The 21078-nt window shown below is 35.2% G+C and overlaps 1 long non-coding RNA gene across 1 annotated transcript in view; it reads left to right on the top strand.

Annotated features, from left to right (window-relative positions):
* The window catches only part of LOC142342133 (uncharacterized), a 20607-nt gene extending 931 nt beyond the window's left edge, over positions 1 to 19676 (top strand). The window contains exons 2-3 of the long non-coding RNA XR_012759152.1: positions 8140 to 8210; positions 19237 to 19676. This is a non-coding gene — a long non-coding RNA (uncharacterized LOC142342133). The remainder of the gene's footprint in view (positions 1 to 8139; positions 8211 to 19236) is intronic.
* Positions 19677 to 21078: the final 1402 nt, after the last annotated feature.

Below are 21078 nucleotides of genomic sequence, written 5' to 3'. Positions count from 1 at the left end.
ATTGCCACAAAACCACCACTTTTTAAATAATTTTCACAATTTCTGTGGATGTCTTACATAATTTTGGTTTTGCACGCACTGCTTGACACAGGAAGCCTTCGCACCCTGTGAAAAAAGGTAATGAAAATGGACTAAACATTGTAATTGTAGTGTACTTCTTTAAGTGTAATTTCTTCAAAATTACACTCTTGCACTCTTTTAGCTGTTATTTAAGAGTGGATATTGCTTCACACTTATTGCCGCTTAATAACGTTGGATTACGGGGGGTGGACACATCAGCACCGGGAGCTCCATTTATGAAAATACTTTAAAATTCTATTGAGGCGGGGAGCATATTGACTTTAATTACACGCTCCAACACTCTAGCTAATTTCGAGATAAAGTCTTTTGACAGCCAATTAAGGTCGAGCACGGTCTTTTTGTAAACAAACTTGGGTCGAGAAAGGTTATTTCATGGGTCTTTTCTGATGGAATAATTAGGATTTGCCTTACAACCTTAATGATGCTACATTTATGCTACATTTATGAATGTTTACAAGTGCTACCTTTACGAACACGTTAGCACCTTTGTATGACAATTGTCATGAAAATTCCCGCTAATGTGAAACAAGATTGTAAAGAACAAGCTGAGTTCCGAGAACGAAACGACCTATGATCAGACATCCTGTGCACCTTCATCTTCAATTGCATACTCTAGAAATATCTTCGTTACCACAAAAAGATTGAACAATGGTCGGGAAATCGTCTGATTCTATGATTTTTCCCTTCTTGATTCCAAAAAGATGCTATATTTGCATAAAAAATGGTATTAAAGTTGGCATATTTTTCACATTCGTTACAAAATTCCACTAACTCGTAGAAGTCACAATTCAACAGATTCAACACAAATTTCACAGAATTTCAAATCATTTTTTAAAAAGTCTGAAAAGAGATTTTGGCATAATTTATATGAATTAGAGACGCGGAAAAAATTGTTCTGCGCATTATGCTTACAAAATCGTCAGCTGAGTGTTTACAAGTGCTACATTTATGAACACGTTGAAAACAGAGCAGCATGAGTAATTATTTTGGTTTCATCGTTTATTTCAAAAGTTATCAGTAGATCACAAATCTTATTTTTTATCAAAACGGTTCACACAGATGTACAGCATACACACAAACACACACACACACACACACACACACACACACACAGAGAGAGAGAGAGAGAGAGAGAGCACGTGTTGTGTCGTACATGCTAATTCAAATACCTAATCGAGTGCAGTAAATTCATATACGATTTACTTTATAAAGTGAAGGTCAGTTATTAAGAAGTCATGTCATGACTAGTTCATTTGCAACCTAAGTTAACTCTTATTTTTCACCCATATGTCTGCTTGACAAATGCTTTACAGCATTTAGAATCATTATTTGTTCACGACTTCAGTACCTCCTGAATTTCATTCTCTTATTTTTGATTCTCGAGTACAGTTGCCCATTTCAATTAACTAATTCTACTAGTCGTCTACAATGTCAAACTTATTAGGCAAGACGCAGTGACAAGAAATTTAGTAAAGCCAACACTCCAAGCGAACCAGTTGTTTTAAAAGGACCCTCCCCTTCAAGCTCGGACTCTCCCCTTCAATGGGAGAAGTGACAGGCTCATTTGAAATTAGCTCTCTTGGCGCAAAGAACAAAACACTCAACACATTACTTGCCCCTTAACCAGAACGAGTTCAAGTACCACTAGTACCAATCTAAGTGGACAGCATCCACGGAGCACCACCACGATCGGATCGCTAGAAACTAGCCCGAAACGTTCAATTGACCATGAATTCGAAAAACTATTGGCAACGTAAAAAGGAAATTGGATTTATGTGTGGCGATAAACACTGGAACAAAGCGGATCGAAATACTGTATGAGTATTATATCACAGCATTGGAACTGAAGGAGGGAGACTCGTTAGTAGTCGTAAACCGCACCTAAAAATAGACATTCTCACTACAGCAACACTTCGCACATCATGGAGGAGGCTTTTAATACCCAGAAAAGTCACATTCGACCGCTTTGTGTAGAAGACAAAAAAGACAAAAGGATAATCAACTGAGCATTTCTTTGGAACTTCGAAAGAATTGTGGCTCAATTGTGATTTGGTTAATCGAGAATATGGTCTGATAAAAAGACCTATTCATGCACGATGCAGAGATTCTGCGAGAACATCTAAGAGAAAGTTGAACCCGAAGAGGCACTAAGATTAGCAATCAACATGTAACTTGGTAACCAAAATCAACCTCAAATTCCAAATAGACAATCCGCATCTCGAGTTAATGCAATCTCACCGCAACGAAAATTTGACAACGCGAATTCCCGAAATAAATTTTTAACCACAAACCCGATCCACAAATCAAAATTGCTAAAATTGTGGCCTATCTTGGTCACCAAAGCACAAAGATAAAGATAAGCGAAAGGTAAAACTTGCAACATTTGCGGTTTATAGAATCACTTCTCTCGAGTACGTGGAAAATTAATATTTAAACGTCCACGAAATCTTCGGCCAAAACTCAACTCGATCAACTCGGCTCCAACGGATGAGCCAGTTAACTCTACCACAGAAATTAAATACAACCCAAAATGCGAATCTAATAATGATAGTGCTGATGAAAAAATGGTAGTACGCATCGCAAATACAACCCATCAAAATGAACCTAGATATAAAAAAATTGAAATTGGAAACCCAAATGTGGGCCTTTTGATTAAATCTTGAAGTGTCTGCAGCATTCTGAACAAAGCACTAGCTAAAGAATTAATCGACAACTCATTCATTGCACGGAGACTGACAATAGCACAGCAAAAAATTGATAACTTTTGCGAAGGAACCATTTCCTGTAATTGATATGATGCAAACCGCAGCAAGAAGTAATGGTTGGCGCATCGAGGATGCAGAATTTGTGGTGATTTGTGATGGTCTAAAGCCTCCAAATGGTTGCAACCTATTTGATGCCCTTGGTATTTCAGTTGCTCAAAATTTAAAAACTACTGAAAGTTGTATGATAAATTATATCACTGCACAGTGTCCATTCAAACTTCGAAGAGCAAAACAATTTCGAAAATTAGTTTCAAGATTTGGTTTTTCAAAAATCCACATCGTCAAACCAAAGTTTCATAAAGTTTCCAACTTAAACGTTCTGAATATGACCACTTCTTTTAAGTTACACACTGCCTTAAAAAACTTTATTCAGATTATCTCCGCATAAATCTACAAAAATGACATTTCACCAAATTAGAAATATTAGGGTAGAATATAACTCACTCAGGTATTTCCTCTCTCCAAACAGAAACAGCCGCCAGCCTCTCACGTAACCACCTAACACACTTAAAAAACTTCGATCGTTTCTCGGCTCCGTACATTATTTCTGTAAGTTCAATCCCAATTTAGCTGAACTTTGCCATCCTTAACGACCATTCCATCGGAAAACAGAAAAATACAATTGGACAGATGTTCATAACACCCACTTCTATGCCATTAAGAATCGCTTTGCAAACCACGCAGAGAATGTTCATTTTCACCCGAAACTCGAAACACGGGTTAAATGTGACGCTTCCCGTGGCGGCCACGGAGCAACTCTTGAACAACCAAGAGTCGATGGATGGAAACCTATATAATTTGCCTTTACATATTTACACTGTAATGAGGAAAGATACAGTGTTAATGAGTTTCAACTACTTGAAGTAGTCTGGTCAATCGAAAACTTTAGAACCTAATTATATGGTAAAGAAATAACCGATCAGTCATAACCGATCACCGGGCCCTTCTATCTTTTCGTAAGGAATATCGTTCCAATAAGTCTTAAAATTGCCGTTAGTCACAATGGTGTGACCGTGTTTTACTGTTTCGATTTAGAACAGAGCATCTACCAGGCGCTAAAATGGGTTTCCCAACATCCATGTCAACCAGCAAAGTATATCAAGTTATGATCAAGAAATCTTAGTTGCTACACTATCAAACGTTAAATCTGATGCTAAAACACTGCAAAACACAAAATTTAATTCTGCTACTCATTTAAATAAACTATTTTTAGAAAACAAACCATCCGAGCAATTTATTACCGTACAAAACACATTTACAAAACACAATACAATAACAAACACATTTTTAATATTGACCACTCACAGCTTGTACGGTTAACTCAAAAAACAACCTCACTAGCAGAGCGCATCATCAATAATAAACTAGCTAAAATTAATTCACTTAATATGGATATGGATCAATGGCTGTGCGTTCACATGTCTCAAAATAGTTTGAAACCCGCTCTCTGATTTACCACCTCCAAATTAAATACATTAATTTCCACTAATTCAAACGCCATTCGCGCATCACGCGTACGTATAACTCAAAACACATCGACCTTCGCTCAGCAAAATATCACATCAAAAATAAAACATTTAATCCCCCTACTTTAAATACAACACTTGCTTCGCGCGTACACTTACATTCAAATTACATTTCATACATAACTCAAGTTACAAGGACAGATCATTCCGCGATAGAAAATATTATTTCAACATTACATTGCGCATCGAAAAACAAAATACAAAAAGTAACTGCATTTGAAAGAAATTGATCAAGCTACACTGTCATTCAAGTCCGAAACGCACATTGAATTCCAAATTAGCATCAAAAATTCAAATACTTCAAGTAATTCATGCACTAAATTAATAAACAATAAAAAAGTGATTTTTGCCTCCCTTCATAATTCAACAAACAGTCGGATATACATTCAATCAATTAAACCACCAAATTAGACAAAACATGATACAACTATCATCATTGATCGGCAAATATCTGCCAACAATTTCAACTCGAGCCTCTACCCGCGTATCGTTTACAACATACTGCACACAACATGCCACGATGATCACCCCCACACTCCAATCTAAACAATCTTCAAATCGAATATCAAATAGCCCTCTAGTCCTCTCATTTCAAAAACTGGGGAAAGTGTTCATTAAACTGGGGAAATTTTTCAATCTCATAGCAACTCTAGCTAGTGAAGGTGCAGTACTGAAAGATGTAAGGGAGTGAATCTTGCAAGTTGATAAGGCCAGACTAAAGCAGCTGATCCCCTACCTTCACTCGTTCTGGCGTCAACTCTATGTCAGCAGCGGTTGTGTTTGCATGGTCGAGGGCGTTGCAATTCCCCTTGCACTCAATGATGCCCTGCTCGAAGAACTTCATGCGACTAAACCAGGCACCTTAGGGATGGTGTGTATGGCCCAGCATTGCTGGTGACCATACATGAACAGCGAACTACTTGTTCGGTCTATTGAGTGGGAACCTTGCACTGCAATTGGTAAAAACCTAAGGCTATTATATCCGTCAAGCAATTCAATCCTCACTATAGTGCCAAACTGGGAAATACGAAAAGTTTTTGCAAGCCCAATTAATAATAAGAAAAAACATGAAATTTTTATATATTGTGCATTGACTGATTTTCCAAATATCCATCCACAGAATTTTTGGCAGCGCAAATGCCTCAAATGTGATACAATTTTTAGATGAGTATATACAAAATCACGCTGTAGGGCGACCACTAATAATTGACCAGACTCGTTTCACATTATTTTTGGTGCAAAAGCTTTTTTCACAAAAAAATAGCTTCAATTCCAACACCAGCAAATGATCATCGGGCAATTGGACCGATAGAACGACTCGTTAGTACAACTGAATAAATCCTTGAATGTATTAAAAATGCAAATTCATTCAACATTAAAGCAGCTCTTCAATCATTATTTTACCGGCTCCGCATATGCTAACGAGAAACAACACAGATTTTGCCGTTCGAATTACATTTTAGCCGTTATGAATCCTATTTAAATGAAGAAACACCAACGAAACAGAATCAAACTAGCCTTTACAAGAAGACAACTCGAATCACTACAAAAGTGATGGGGAATTGGAGCGCAACATGAACAAGACCCCTCATGATACTAAAAATAGAGAGCGGCAAGCCTGTGATGACGAAACACGAATCTTGAAATCTAAAAGAAATTTCCGCGCAATATGGCACGGAAATGACATCCTAAAAAGCGCTCAAAGATGAACCTGGATGGTTTTTACGAGGTGTCGACCCCAGATTCAGTTTTTCACATAGTCGACGCTTAACAATCCATAATCCGCCAACTGGGGAAGCTTAATATAACCGTTACAAATAACGATATTGCGAAGTTCGGGACTCGGGATGAGCGGAAAATCAATTTAAAAGAGTGCATTTATAGACGCGGCACTTTAAAAGAGAACAGAGGCAGAGATAGCTAGTCGTGTAAAAGAATTCAAGAGAACTCAACAAAGGGATCGCAAAATAAAACACAGGAAAAGACCAAACAAGGGCATTTTTTCAAATTGGTCTAACATTTCACGCAAGATATGAGGGCGTATGTCAACGATACCAAATAATCTTGCCCCTCGGGCACCTGAACAAATCGAAATACAGCCTTCTTCGATTGAACCATGATTGAAAACAGCTCTTCCAACCAACACAGGTGAACTTCAAATTCCTAAGTTATCTGCACACAGTAAAGCATTACAACAAATTCCCCTGGTTCCATTAATAGAACCACACAAAATCCCAAAGTACTATGAGTTTGATCATGATGAGTCATCTGTGGAGTCAACTGTCTCACGGCTTCCCAGCTGGCAAAAACCCTAGAAAAAGACGTGCAGGCGATGTTGAGACTTTCCAGCCACCGATCATTCAATCAATTGTGAATACAGCGGCTCAAATTGAACCAATCGCGAATCAGTTCCGTTCGCCTGCCATTGGTAATGTTTCATCCGGAGACCCACAAATTCGCCCTGCGCAAAAACTTCGATTTGGATGAGGATTATATCAAATTTTGGTAAAACTCTATCTTGAGGAACAAACTTTAACTAATTTTACAATTATCTTCTGCTATCGGAAGTGGTACGTATAATTTCATTTGCTATGTAGCTGGTGAATAATTAATAAAATTTTTTCAATGCTATTAATTACATTTTCGATTTTTGTGCAATTCCAAAATTTTGTCAAAAAGAGGTGAATGTCGTACATGCTAAAACATACCTAATCTATTGCAACAAATTCAAACACGATGTACTCATTTTATTAGAAGGTTAATTATTAAGAAGTCATGTCTAGTTCATTTGCACCCTAAGTTAACTTGTATTGTTCACCCATATGTCTGCTAAAAAAACATTTTACCGCATTGAGAATTATTATTTATTCTCGACTTTCAGTAGCTGCTGAATTTCATTCTCTTACTGTTGCATCGCGAGTACAGTTGCCCAATTTAATTCACTAATTCTACTAGTTATCTTCACTCTCAAATTTAGTAGGAGAGATTCAGTGAGAAAATTCGCCAAGCGAATACAACTGGTAAACATACTAAAGCAAAAACGCGAAGCGAAACAGTTTTCTGAAAAGATGAAAGCTGACATGAGTGTCAAGATACAGTAAATACAAGTATCAAGATATGAAAATCTGTTAATGTACGAAATATTGAAAACAAAATTTTCCTTAAATAGCTATGAACAAAACACTTAGTTTGATGGTACGATTTGTTATCTGAAAAACATTGAATGCGAGGTAGTTCAAGTCATTTGTCTGACACAAACACTTTATTCAGATGATATGGATAAAATGATTGGTTGCTCATCCCCTCTCAATTTTTATGTGATTTTTTGATCTTCACCTTGTCATTTTCATCTTGCGTAAAACATTCTCAGTAATTCGTTTATAGGTAATCATATTCGATCATAAGCTTATCCGACAGAAATCCTTGAAATTTTTACTCGTATGATTAATCATTTGAGTAAATTTTTACTTGTATAAACTATTTTAATGAGCTCTGTTAACTCAGGTCTTAGCCATATATTTTTTTGCTCAGGCAATGTTTAAACGATTATTTGCAGAGCATTTGCTACATTGATGTGGTTTGTCATTCTGAAACATTCTGTTAGAAGTCAAAGCAGAAGTGGAAGAAAGAGCTCTTTTACATTCTGACTGAATCAGAGAACCAGGTTCCAGAGAACAGTCCAAGAGTTTCCAAAATTAAAGCGGGTTACTAATAAACGTTACAAAGCGAATATCTTTCCCGGAGAAATTAGAAAAGTTGTTGTTTAGAGCAATGTAGGCAGTGGGGATCATTAACTATAGATGGTGTGTACAACCCATACCCACTAGCTGGATGCCGGGTAAGACTCTTCTTCAAAAACATTTGGAAACACCAAACGTGTCATAAGGGGTCTTCATTCTGCGTAATAATATTTTGTTTTCATACGGCTGTGTGATAAAAATGAATGCGCATTTCTACATTAATAATGATGTGTGCAGTCTGATAATAGATAGCATTAGCTGTTTACAAGTCACGAATTCTATTATAACCCGGGTCGAGGGGTTAGCGGTAAAAAATAGCTAAAACGTAGGAGTTTTTGTGAATACGTGAGTTTCGCAACAATTGCTTTAAGTCATGGCGGAAGTGAAGTGGAAAGTTGACCGCATTTTTTAGTGGCGTGCATATTTCTTTTTACCGCAACGACAAATACTTTCAATCGCTTCGTTTTCAATCGCTACTGTTTTTCAAAAAGGAGGTGCAACGTTTCTTTATCCCACCTTAATTCAATTGATGACACTGCCATACCAAAAAGACAAAAAATTCAAGAACGATAATAAAAACTAGCTGATGTTACGCCAATTGTGTGATTTTGTGTAGAAAATTAGAACCCGTTTAACCTGACTATAGTAACATAGTAAATCAGCACGGAATCATAGTATTTCTCAGTCTGTGCTTAAGCTGTGAACAGATTATGATCATGTCACTTTTACCCTGTTCAAACAAAAAATCAAGTCTCTCTGAATACATGCTGAACAGTACAAAATCTATTTCTTCGTTTATCATGCACAGTAAAAAAAAACATTCTGTAAATATTCTGGACAGTTGATTCATCCAGTCAAAAAAACTTGAAAAAGGGGTTGAAACTACTAGATTCGTGTTATTCTGCTAAAAACTAATTATTTCTTATAATGAATTGAACCAAACAAGGCTGTAACAGATAAAATCTACTGAATATACAACAAAACATTGAAAAAAAGTGAAAAAAAGATAAAAAGATAAAATTAGGTATAATATCCATTTAAATCTGTTTTTATTTAAATCATAGATAGTTTTAGTATGTTTTTGAATCTCATCTATTCAAGCTCTCAAATATCTCTCATTTTTACCGCTCTTGATTCCCTATATTCCGTAGCAATAACATTAGTCATAGACAGCCTCCTAAAAAAACCTGCGACGCCACTTCAATGTCGTCCACAGAATCTGTTGGCCGTGGAATGTCGCGTAATCAATGCCAGTTGAGCAACCAATATAGCAAACCAATGCAACAAATATTGCGTCCACTGCTTTCTGTCTTCTTGCTTTCCCGGACTCTATTCCCCATAGCATATCAGGGCTGAAACATTGAATTCCAGTTTCCTGTTTCTGTTTTCGTTGAGCTTAAACGAAGACATTCAGGCAAAATTCAATTACAATCAGAAATAAAAATCATAAATCCGAAAATTTTGCGCCAAATTTGTCAGGTTACGAGCGCTGGGCTTTTACTTACTGGTTTTTTTCTAATGTTAAAACGTATTGTAACGGATTAACAAATTCAGTCATCATCAAGCTCAAAATGTCTTTTTTCAAAATTTTTAACCTTTTTCATGATTTTCCCAGGCACATCAAGATATTCTTGGTCTATTTTCAGAAAAACGTATCTATGAAACTTAAAGTTGCACATCATGAGTAGCAAGGTGCTATTAGGAAACACTGAAACAGTAGTTGGCCAACAACAAAGAGTTGGAATACAATTTTAGAACTGATATGCCATGGATCTAGCAGCGAACTCAAAGAAATTTTCAATGACAGCTTTCAAAAACTAATGTACCGCGAATTTTCAATTTAAAAATAAACTTAGAGTTCCAACTACAATCTAAGAGTTTTAGAGATGGTTTTATGCAAAACAACATCAAAAAGTTTCAAAGCAAACTAAATCAGCAGAATTTACAACATGCAGCAGCATTTTAGAAAGATCATACGATCAATTACTTTTTTCATCTAAAAGTGACCGGTGAACTCATTCGAGAACACAAAAAATTAGAATTCTCGATAATTTATCCAAGAAAGAAGAACTCAAACTACAAAGATATGATTGATATGCTACAACTTAAAAAATAATTAACATGAATAATGTCTTTTGGAGTTAACTAGGAATTGTTGAAATTTTGATTCAGTTGTCCTCAGGAACTGAGGTTCTCATTTCTCATTTGGTAGCGCAAATGCCTCAAATGTGATACAATTTTTAGATAAGTATATACAAAATCACGCTGTAGGGCGTTCACTAATAATTGACCTCTAATAGTTTCACATTATATTTGGTGCAAAAGCTTTTTTCACAAGAAAAAAATAGCTTCAATTCCAACACCAGCAAATGATCATCGGGCAATTGGACCGATAGAACGACTCGTTAGTACAACTGAATAAATCCTTGAATGTATTAAAAATGCAAATTCATTCAACATTAAAGCAGCTCTTAAATCATTTTTTACCGGCTCCGCACATGCTAACGAGAAACAACACAGATTTTGCCGTTCGAATTACATTTTAGCCGTTATGAATCCTATTTAAATGAAGAAGCACTAACGAAACAGAATCAAACTAGCCTTTAACAGAAGAAAACTCGAATCACTACAGAAGTGATGGGGAATTGGAGCGCAACATGAACAAGACCCCTCATGATACTAAAAATAGAGAGCGGCAAGCCTGTGATGACGAAACACGAATCTTGAAATCTAAAAGAATTTTCCGCGCAATATGGCACGGAAATGACATCCTAAAAAGCGCTGAAAGAAGAACCTGGATGGTTTTTACGAGGTGTCGACCCCAGATTCAGTTTTTCACATAGTCGACGCTTAACAATCCATAATCCGCCAGCAGGGGAAGCGTAATATAACTGTTACAAATAACGATATTGCGAAGTTCGGGACTCGGGATGAGCGGAAAATCAATTTAAAAGAGTGCATTTATAGACGCGGCACTTGAAAAGAGAACAGAGGCAGAGATAGCTAGTCGTGTAAAAGAATTCAAGAGAACTCAAAAAAGGGATCGCAAAATAAAACACAGGAAAAGATCAAACGAGGGCATTTCTTCAAATTGGTCTAACATTTCACGCAAGATACGAGGGCGTATGTCAACGATACCAAACAATCTAGCCCCTCGGGCACCTGAACAAATCGAAATACCGCCTTCTTCGATTGAACCATGATTGACAACAGCTCCACCAACCAACACAGGTGAACTTCAAATTACTAAGTCATCTGCACACAGTAAAGCATTACAACAAATTCCCCTGGTTCCATTAAAAGAACCACACAAAATCCCAAAGTACTATGAGTTTGATCATGATGAGTCATCTGTGGAGTCAATTGTCTCCCGGCTTCCCAGCTGGCAAAATCCCTAAAGAAAAAGACGTGCAGGCGATGTTGAGACTTTCCAGCCATCGATCATTCAATCAATTGTGAATACAGTGGCGCAAGTTGAACCAATCTCGAATCAGTTCCGTTCGCCTGCCATTGGTATTGTTTCATCCGGAGACCCACAAATTCGCCCTGCGCAAAAACTTCGACTTGGATGAGGATTATATCAAATTTGGTTAAAACTCTATCTTGAGGAACAAACTTTAACTAATTTTACAAATATCTTCCGCTATCGGAAGTGGTACGTAAATTTTCACTTGCTATATAGCTGGTGAATAATTAATAACATATTTTCAATGCTATTAATTACATTTTCGATTTTTGTGCCATTCCAAAATTTTGTCAAAAAGAGGTGAATGTCGTACATGCTAAAACATACCTAATCTAGTGCAGCAAATTCAAACACGATCTACTCATTTTAATAGAAGGTTAATTATTAAAAAGTCATGTCTAGTTCATTTGCACCCTAAGTTAACTTGTATTGTTCACCCATATGTCTGCTAAAAAAATATTTTACCGCATTGAGAATGTAGGCTGTAGGTTGTTTAGAGCAATGTAGGCTGTGGGGATCATTAACTATAGATGGTGTGTACAACCCATACCCACTAGCTGGATGCCGGTTAAGACTCTTCTTCAAAAACATTGGGAAACACCAAACGTGTCATAAGGGGTCTTCATTCTGCGTAATGATATTTTGTTTTCATACGGCTGTGCGATAAAAATGAATGCGCATTTCTACATTAATAATGATGTGTGCAGTCTGATAATAGATAGCATTAGCTGTTTACAAGTCACGAATTCTATTATAACCCGGGTCGAGGGGTTAGCGGTAAAAAATAGCTAAAACGTAGGAGTTTTTATGAATACGTGAGTTTCGCAACAATTGCTTTAAGTCATAGCGGAAGTGAAGTGGAAAGTTGACCGCATATTTCTTTTTACCGCAACGACAAATACTTTCAATCGCTTCGTTTTCAATCGCTACTGTTTTTCAAAAAGGAGGTGCAACGTTTCTTTATCCCACCTTAATTCAATTGATGACACTGCCATACCAAAAAGACAAAAAATTCAAGAACGATAATAAAAACTAGCTGATGTTACGCCAATTGTGTGATTTTGTGTAGAAAATTAGAACCCGTTTAACCTGACTATAGTAACATAGTAAATCAGCACGGAATAATAGTATTTCTCAATCTGTGCTTTAGCTGTGAACAGATTATGATCATGTCACTTTTACCCTGTTCAAACAAAAAATCAAGTCTCTCTGAATACATGCTGAACAGTACAAAATCTGTTTCTTCGTTTATCAAGCACAGTAAAAAAAAATTCTGTAAATATTCTGGACAGTTGATTCATCCAGTCAAAAAAACTTGAAAAAGGGGTTGAAACTACTAGATTCGTGTTATTCAGCTAAAAACTAATTATTTCTTATAATGAATTGAACCAAACAAGGCTGTAACAGATAAAATCTACTGAATATACAACAAAACATTGAAAAAAAATTGAAAAAAAGATAAAAAGATAAAATTAGGTATAATATCCATTTAAATCTGTTTTTATTTAAATCATAGATAGTTTTATTATGTTTTTGAATCTCATCTATTCAAGCTCTCAATTTTCTCTCATTTTTACCGCTCTTGATTCCCTATATTCCGTAGCAATAACATTAGTCATAGACAGCCTCCTAAAAAAACCTGCGACGCCACTTCAATATCGTCCACAGAATCTGTTGGCCGTGGAATGTCGCGTAATCAATGCCAGTTGACCAACCAATATAGCAAACCAATGCAACAAATATTGCGTCCACTGCTTTCTGTCTTCTTGCTTTCCCGGACTCTATTCCCCATAGCATATCAGGGCTGAAACATTAAATTCCAGTTTCCTGTTTCTGTTTTCGTTGAGCTTAAACGAAGACATTCAGGCAAAATTCATTTACAATCAGAAATAAAAATCATAAATCCGAAAATTTTGCGCCAAATTTGTCAGGTTACGAGCGCTGGGCTTTTACTTACTGGTTTTTTTCTAATGTTAAAACGTATTGTAACGGATTAACAAATTCAGTCATCATCAAGCTCAAAATGTCTTTTTTCAAAATTTTTAACCTTTTTCATGATTTTCCCAGGCACATCAAGATATTCTTGGTCTATTTTCAGAAAAACGTATCTATGAAACTTAAAGTTGCACATCATGAGTAATAAGGTGCTATTAGGAAACACTGAAACAGTAGTGGGCCAACAACAAAGAATTGGAATACAATTTTAGAACTGATATGCCATGGATCTAGGGTCCGCGCAGCGCACTCAAAGAAATTTTCAATGACAGCTTTCAAAAACTGATGTACCGTGAATTTTCAATTTAAAAAATATACTTAGAGTTCCAACTACAATCTAAGAGTTTTAGAGATGGTTTTATGCAAAACAACATCAAAAAGTTTCAAAGCAAACTAAATCAGCAAAATTTACAACATGCAGCAGCATTTTGGAAAGATCATACGATCAATTAATTTTTTCATCTAAAAGTGACCGGTTAACTCATTCGAGAACACAAAAAAATAGAATTCTCCATAATTTATCCAAGAAAGAAGAACTCAAACTACAAAGATATGATTGATATGCTACAACTTAAGAAAAAATTAACATGAATAATTTCTTTTGGAGTTAACTAAGAATTGTTGAAATTTTGATTCAGTTGTCCTCAGGAACTGCGGTTCTCATTTCGCAACTTTCTTATCTCTAGCTCATAACAAACGAACAGTGGGTACTTGGCTTCAAATTGAATTTATTTTTTGAAAAAAAAATGTTTATGGCAAATTCCCATTAACCAAAATTTTGCCTTCACAATAAAGCTTATGCTGTGACACCAGTTAAAAACAACGTGTATGCATAACAGAACAGCATCAATAATTACCGAAGGATCTGCTAATTTTTTGATTAAAAAAACTTACTTAAAATAAAAATCATAAATATCCGAAAATTTTGCGCCAAATTTGTCAGGTTAGGAGCGCTGGGCTTTTACTTACTGGTTTTTTTTCTAATGTTAAAACGTATTGTAACGGATTAACAAATTCAGTCATCATCAAGCTCACAATGTCTTTTTTCAAAATTTTTAACCTTTTTCATGATTTTCCCAGGCACATCAAGATATTCTTGGTCTGTTTTTAGAAAAACGTAACTATGAAACTTATACTTGCACATCATGAGTAGCAAGGTGCTATTAGGAAACACTGAAACAGTAGTGGGCCAGCAAAATAGAATTGGAATACGAATTTTAGAACTGATATGCCTTGGATCTAGAGTCCGCGTAGCGCACTCAAAGAAATTTTCAATGGCAGCTTTCGAAAACTATTGTACCGCGAATTTTCAATTTAAAAATAAACTTAGAGTCCCAACTACAATCTAAGAGTTTAAGAGATGGTTTTATGCAAAACAACATCGAAAAGTTTCGAAGCAAACTAAATCGGCAAAAATTTACAACATGCAGCAGAATTTTAGAAAGATCATACGATCATTTACTTTTTTCATCTGAAAGTGACCGGTTATCTCATTCGAGAGCACAAAAAATTAGAATTCTCGATAATTTATCCAAGAAAGAAGAACTCAAACTACAAAGATATGATTGATATGCTACAACTTAAAAAATAATTAACATGAATAATTTCTTTTGGAGTTAACTAGGAATTGTTGAAATTTTGATTCAGTTGTCCTCAGGAACTGCGGTTCTCATTTCGCAACTTTCTTATCTCTAGCTCATAACAAACGAACAGTGGGTACTTGGCTTCAAATTGAATTTAATTTTTTGAAAAAAAATGTTTAAGGCAAATTCCCATTAACCAAAATTTTGCCTTCACAAAAAAGCTTACGCTGTGAAACCAGTTAAAAACAACGTGTATGCATAACAGAACAGCATCAATAATTACCGAAGGATCTGCTAATTTTTTGATAATAAAAACTTACTTAAAATTCAACAAAGTTGCTGCACCTAATTAATAAGTAAAGAATCATCAGAATTTACCAGATAGAATCTCGCTGGAAGAGTGCTTTACTTAGTAAATAGTTCTATGGCATAAATCTCATTGATTTCCTGTGCATTGTTGATACAAATTACACAAACGTCTCAAAGTTCAGTCGGATTTGAATGCCACGCATCATTTTGATACTCATTATCTATCAGTTACTTTAAAAACCACATTGCCATAACTAACTATTTATAGTTACAAAAACATTTTTTTTCATCATCAACATTTTGATGGTTCCTTTTGCAGAGGAGATAATAAAATATTAAGCTCTAGTTTTGGTAATCAAATTTTTTCTAAAAATGCATTATTTTTGGTTTCATAGCAAACAAAATTTAAAATAAATTGCATGGAACTTCAGTCAGTTGTTCAATTTCATTGTTCAGAGCAAAGTATCAACTGATATGTGAATTTTATTCTGCTTCATTGAACATTTTCAATTAATTTTTTGCTGAAGTAATAAATTTTTAAGAAGCAAACAACTGTATCAATAAATGTAATTTTTCTCAGCAAAAGAAGTTACAACTTTGGAATTGTTTTGACTACAGATGTTTATTTATATCGATTGTTATAATTTTTGAGAAAGAAACTTAAAATCTTCTCCGATTGTCTCTTCAAAATTTTCTAAGAACTAAATAGTGATAGCTGAAAAATTTGTTTCCTAAGATCGAAAGCATAGCATAATTTTTTTTTGAAAAAACCACCGTTCCTACAAAAAAGAGACGAGCACTTCAGCTGTTACTTGTTATACGGTACTCGGTCTTAAGTTTATACGGAACTCACTTAGTGCTCTTTCGGGCAAAAAAAGCACATTACAAAACCAAAAGGTAATTTTATGATTATGAGTTGATTTCATGGATAACTAACAGTGACAAAATATGGGCTCATGTCTTCATCATAAAAAACAACACTTTAATTTTTGACATTAACAACCAAGCACTTGAGCTTTGTTACGCTTTTTGACTCATAATGCAGTATCTGATTTTCCTTATCAAAATAATGAAAATCAGCGAAAATAATGAAACCAAATTTCTTTCTGGATTACTTAATACAATAATCCTTACAATCACTTAATACATGCAAATCAACCATCCGTCTTCCCATCACGCAATAAGCAAATTAGTAAAAAAGATGATTTTGCAAGCAATTGTTTATCAATTGGGTGTAATTCAAATTCTCTCCAGTTGACAGTTATTGACAGATGAATTTCTGATATGATCACTAATTGTGATTAGTAGTAAAAATTGTTGAGGAAATTTGTTACAATAATATAGGAGAACACAGGTATAGAGCGTGCAAGGGAGTGAAAAGGGGACTGATTTGCACATTAGATCAAAAACCAGGCGTTGCAGATAATAGTGACTGATTTTTTCAATTTCGAGGAAAAATGAACATTTTACATTTTTTTCTCGCTTTCACCTTTGTGAAAACTAACACACGCTTATAACTATTGTTTTAAAATATGAATGTGAATGTTACCGAAATTTCCGAGCTACTTTACTTCTGCGAAGTATACGCATTGCTGGGTAAAAGAGTTAAAATTCTTTGATCTATAAACTTATTCCTATGCTCAAAACAAAAATGGAGCTAATCTTAAATGAAGTTTAAACATTTGACAACTCAGAATTTGAAAACGCAGAACGTCAGAAATCATGTTATTCTCTATTTCCGTAAATACAGCAAAGCTCTATAACAAGAGATCAAGATCAGCTAATTGATTGTTTAATGCACTTATGGTTCATTTTTCGACCTTCTTTGGGCGTTCGGGAACTTTATGATAGCCCATTTCCTGGGAGAATATTTTCCGGTCGGTATCTCTAGCTGACAAGAACAAAAGTTGTTGCGCCTAAAAATTTCGCATAAAACTTGTTGCGGTCAAAATTTTAAGATCAAAATCCATAAAAATGTCTTAAAAATATCTCTTCTCTTCTAAAATTGAAATTTTGTGTTTTTTTTCAATCGCTCATGTATTTAATTTATCCATTGTTGTCAAAAAGGGACTATTGTCCCATGTTACAGTAAGAACTTGAGAAATGAGAAATTATGTTCTAAAAATATTTTTGCATAAAGTACTTTTTAATACATTGGTTCTGTAAGACCTTGAAGTTTGTATTGCCCTAATTAAAATGACTGTATTAAAGCTTTGAAATAAGAAGTGCAACTCATAGTGCAAGATTTCAGTATGATATTTTTTTTTACTGTTCTCAAGATAACAAACAAAAATTAGTAAAAACTGCTCGAGGGGTGTTTGTTAATGAGCTGTAAAAATTTGAAGTGAAGTTACAAACGTTCTATTTTTATGAGTGCATTTATTATTTTAGTCCTTGAAACAATTTTCAATCTGTTTCTGTAGATTCAGAAATAAAACTAGCTTGGCATCACCAAATATGAAGTGATAGCTTTTTGACCAAAAACTGACGTTCATTTCCTCTACAAGCCTTCTAGACCTCACAACCAAAATGATGTCGTGATTGCTTTCACATACTTGATAATACTAAACTGACAATTCCAATTTCGGGTTTTGGCACTCCAAGTTTTATTTTGTTTATTTACATTCAACAATTTATGTACTTAACTTTTTGAAAATTTGCTCCAATTGTACAAGAAGGCAGCAAGAAGTTCTCTAGTGCGTAGAGGTTTGCTGCTGATTCCATAAGGCAGCAAAGAGCTTTTTACGATTAGCTGAGGAGTATTGGCATTCTACAAGTTTCTACGATTCGAAGAGGAGTATTTGTATTCTACAGGCTTTTATGACTTGAAGAGGAGTATCGATATTCTACACGTTTTTACGAATCAAAGAGTATTGGTATTCTACAGGTATTTTTTTGGCAAAAGCATATTTTATCATGATTTGAATTTTTACTTTTCTATTCGAACTTTTGCCTCCGTTTTTAAATGTTGCCTTCTGCTTTCGAACAAAGGATTTTAACAGTACCTTAGTATGTAATATTTTAATTAAAAACTGCTGGTAATATTGCAGGTGACAAGATCATTTCGAGAATTTTTGATCCTACATAAGTTCCTATCTATATAACCTACCCTCTCCCCCCACGGTTGGTTGTTTCTAACTAAAAATTGGTTGTCCAACTATATTTTGTGTTGTGGGCATATCTTTTTTGATATTTCTGAAAAAGGTAGGGTTAATTGAAAAGTTTTAATTGCACGACTCTTCGAGTCGCTTCCGGTTTTCTACCGGCTTTTTAGCTGCAGCAAGTTTGTTCAATACGTGAGTTTGACCTCCTCTTCTAACATTCACTTCAGTTTTTTATTGAAATCTGTCTTCCAACATTATACTTTAACAGTAGCTTAGTTTCTAATGTAAAGTAATTAGGATCTGTTGGTAATATTTAACGTGAAAAATCAATTTGAAGGTAGAAATTACATAAGTTTGAATCAATTTCGGCCCCCAGTCCATCTCGTTCTCCAACACTACCACCTAAACCTGTCCCTTCCTCCACGTACTACACCTTCCGACACCAACCCCATTCCCCACCTAATCCCCTCAGCTTCCCTAACAAAGCATCCTGTGCATTTTAGATATGCACAGCTCTGTGCATTCTCAGGATATCTAGAAAGGGTGGTAAAAATTTTATTTTTACTGTAATTTTATAGGCAATAGGCTGTAAATTTGTGAAACGCACATTATTGATTCTACTTGAAATGGTTTACCCCTGCTTTGTTTACACCGTGCTTTGTTTTAGGCAAACCGTGGTCTGAGCGAGGGTCGGGATAACATCACTCACAATTGTGGATACACTCATAGATGTCCAATCTACGGTCTTAACAACAAGGAACCCGGCTACTTCTCATACTGTTGTCGGACGGATGGATGCAACAAGATAGTTCAGAGAGTGGAGAACTTAAGCGAATCCCTTCTAGAATATCTATTCAGGGTGATATTCGGGTAGGTCTGTTTAAAACTGGACTTCGCATTTCGATCGACTGCCGAAGACCTTGACGAGCTTAAGCATTGATGGTGATTTCTTAGATCGTATTTCAAAAATGAAATAATTCACAACTCTGATTTAAATGCAACGTTGCTTTAAATTCTAAATTACTGCGTATTCTTGGTTTCATTCATAATTTGTGGAAGAGAAGATCTAAATATACGTTGACAGCTAGAGTAACTCAAAAGACACTATCTACCGAACCTAGGCTAAGCTTAAATACGCAAGTCATGCGAATACGGATTTTTTTCTGTTTTTGCACCCACCCCCAACTTAGGGGGAGCTGTGTAACGTGGGGGGGGGGGGGGGGTGCATAACGTACTGGGAACACAAACGGAAATAATCCAAAAATACATCTAACCAAGAATACTACCACCATAGGCCGATATTGTCTTCTCAAATTAGCTTAGCTCAGAACCCATCCTTAAAAATTAGTAAAAACTCCATTAATTTATCAGTCGCAAAAACGAAAATCTTTTCAATATCCTTGACAAGCTTAATTTGAGTATTATTAGTAATGCGGCAAATGGCATAATAATGCTTGCATTTAATGATGTTAAGATGTTCAGATATATCAGCTGCTATTAACCAATATATAAAACATAAACCGACTAACATCGGACGAATTGCTCCCGAAGGACTGCCAACGCAAACAATTTAGAAGGGGGCATAGGTTAGAAACTTTAATGAAGCAAAAATGGTTGCCTAGGGCGAGGTTAGAACCCGCACTCTCCCTGATAAGAGTTACGGACATTAACCACTTAACTACACGTGGTATGAACGCCTGTCTCTCACAATCGGTTTTATTATAGCAACAGACGTCATTTCTGAATTATTGCCATTGAAATCACTCAAAAAATTGAAGAGTCAAGCGTGAAAAAGTTAGAGAAGAAGGTCATAGAAGAAAACTGCAATCCAAAATTGCGAAACAGACACACACGCTTACAATAATTATTTTAAACTTCGTTCCATTAGAAAGTTATAGGATGACACTTTCATATTTTATAATGGCGTCAAGGAAAAGTTCGAGTCATAGAACTTTCAATAAAGGAAGCCATCAAACCAAGATTTTTTTTGAAAAAAATGAAAACGAAGAAAGTAATGATAAAAACTTTTCTGGCCAGCCGGTACTCTTAAGCTACTTTATTTTTAAAATTAGTTTTTATTTGTGTATTTCAAAATGCAGGCAGTGTTCAATTTGCGGTATTTTCTCAAGTCTATAATTTGCGCAGTGCAAGATAGACTTCTTTTTCAAATAGATAATCTCTTAACATTCAATAAATTTCCGGAATACAATCAATACCCCAAAAACCATTTTGCACAAGGAAACGTGATGAAATTCATTTTTAGATGCTGTGTGTCCATGAAAACATCTACAATATTCCACTCATAATTGACATTTTTCCTGTTTCACCGCATTTAAAACTGAAACAATTATTAATGCAAAATATAAGCTTACGCACTGAAAATTTGTTCTCAGGTGAAAAAAAATTTCTAAATTTAAGTCAGCACCTCCGTAACTTCCGATTATCTCAATTTGAAGTCAAACTTTCAATTTCAGCTAAAGTTAGCAGTAACTTTTAAAAATTACAAAGA

Source organism: Convolutriloba macropyga, chromosome 7, assembly GCF_964194025.1.
Source record: "Convolutriloba macropyga chromosome 7, txConMacr16.3, whole genome shotgun sequence".
NCBI lineage: Eukaryota > Metazoa > Xenacoelomorpha > Acoela > Convolutidae > Convolutriloba > Convolutriloba macropyga.
Note: the sequence above shows the minus strand (reverse complement) of the source record. Positions and strands in the feature narration are given on the sequence as shown.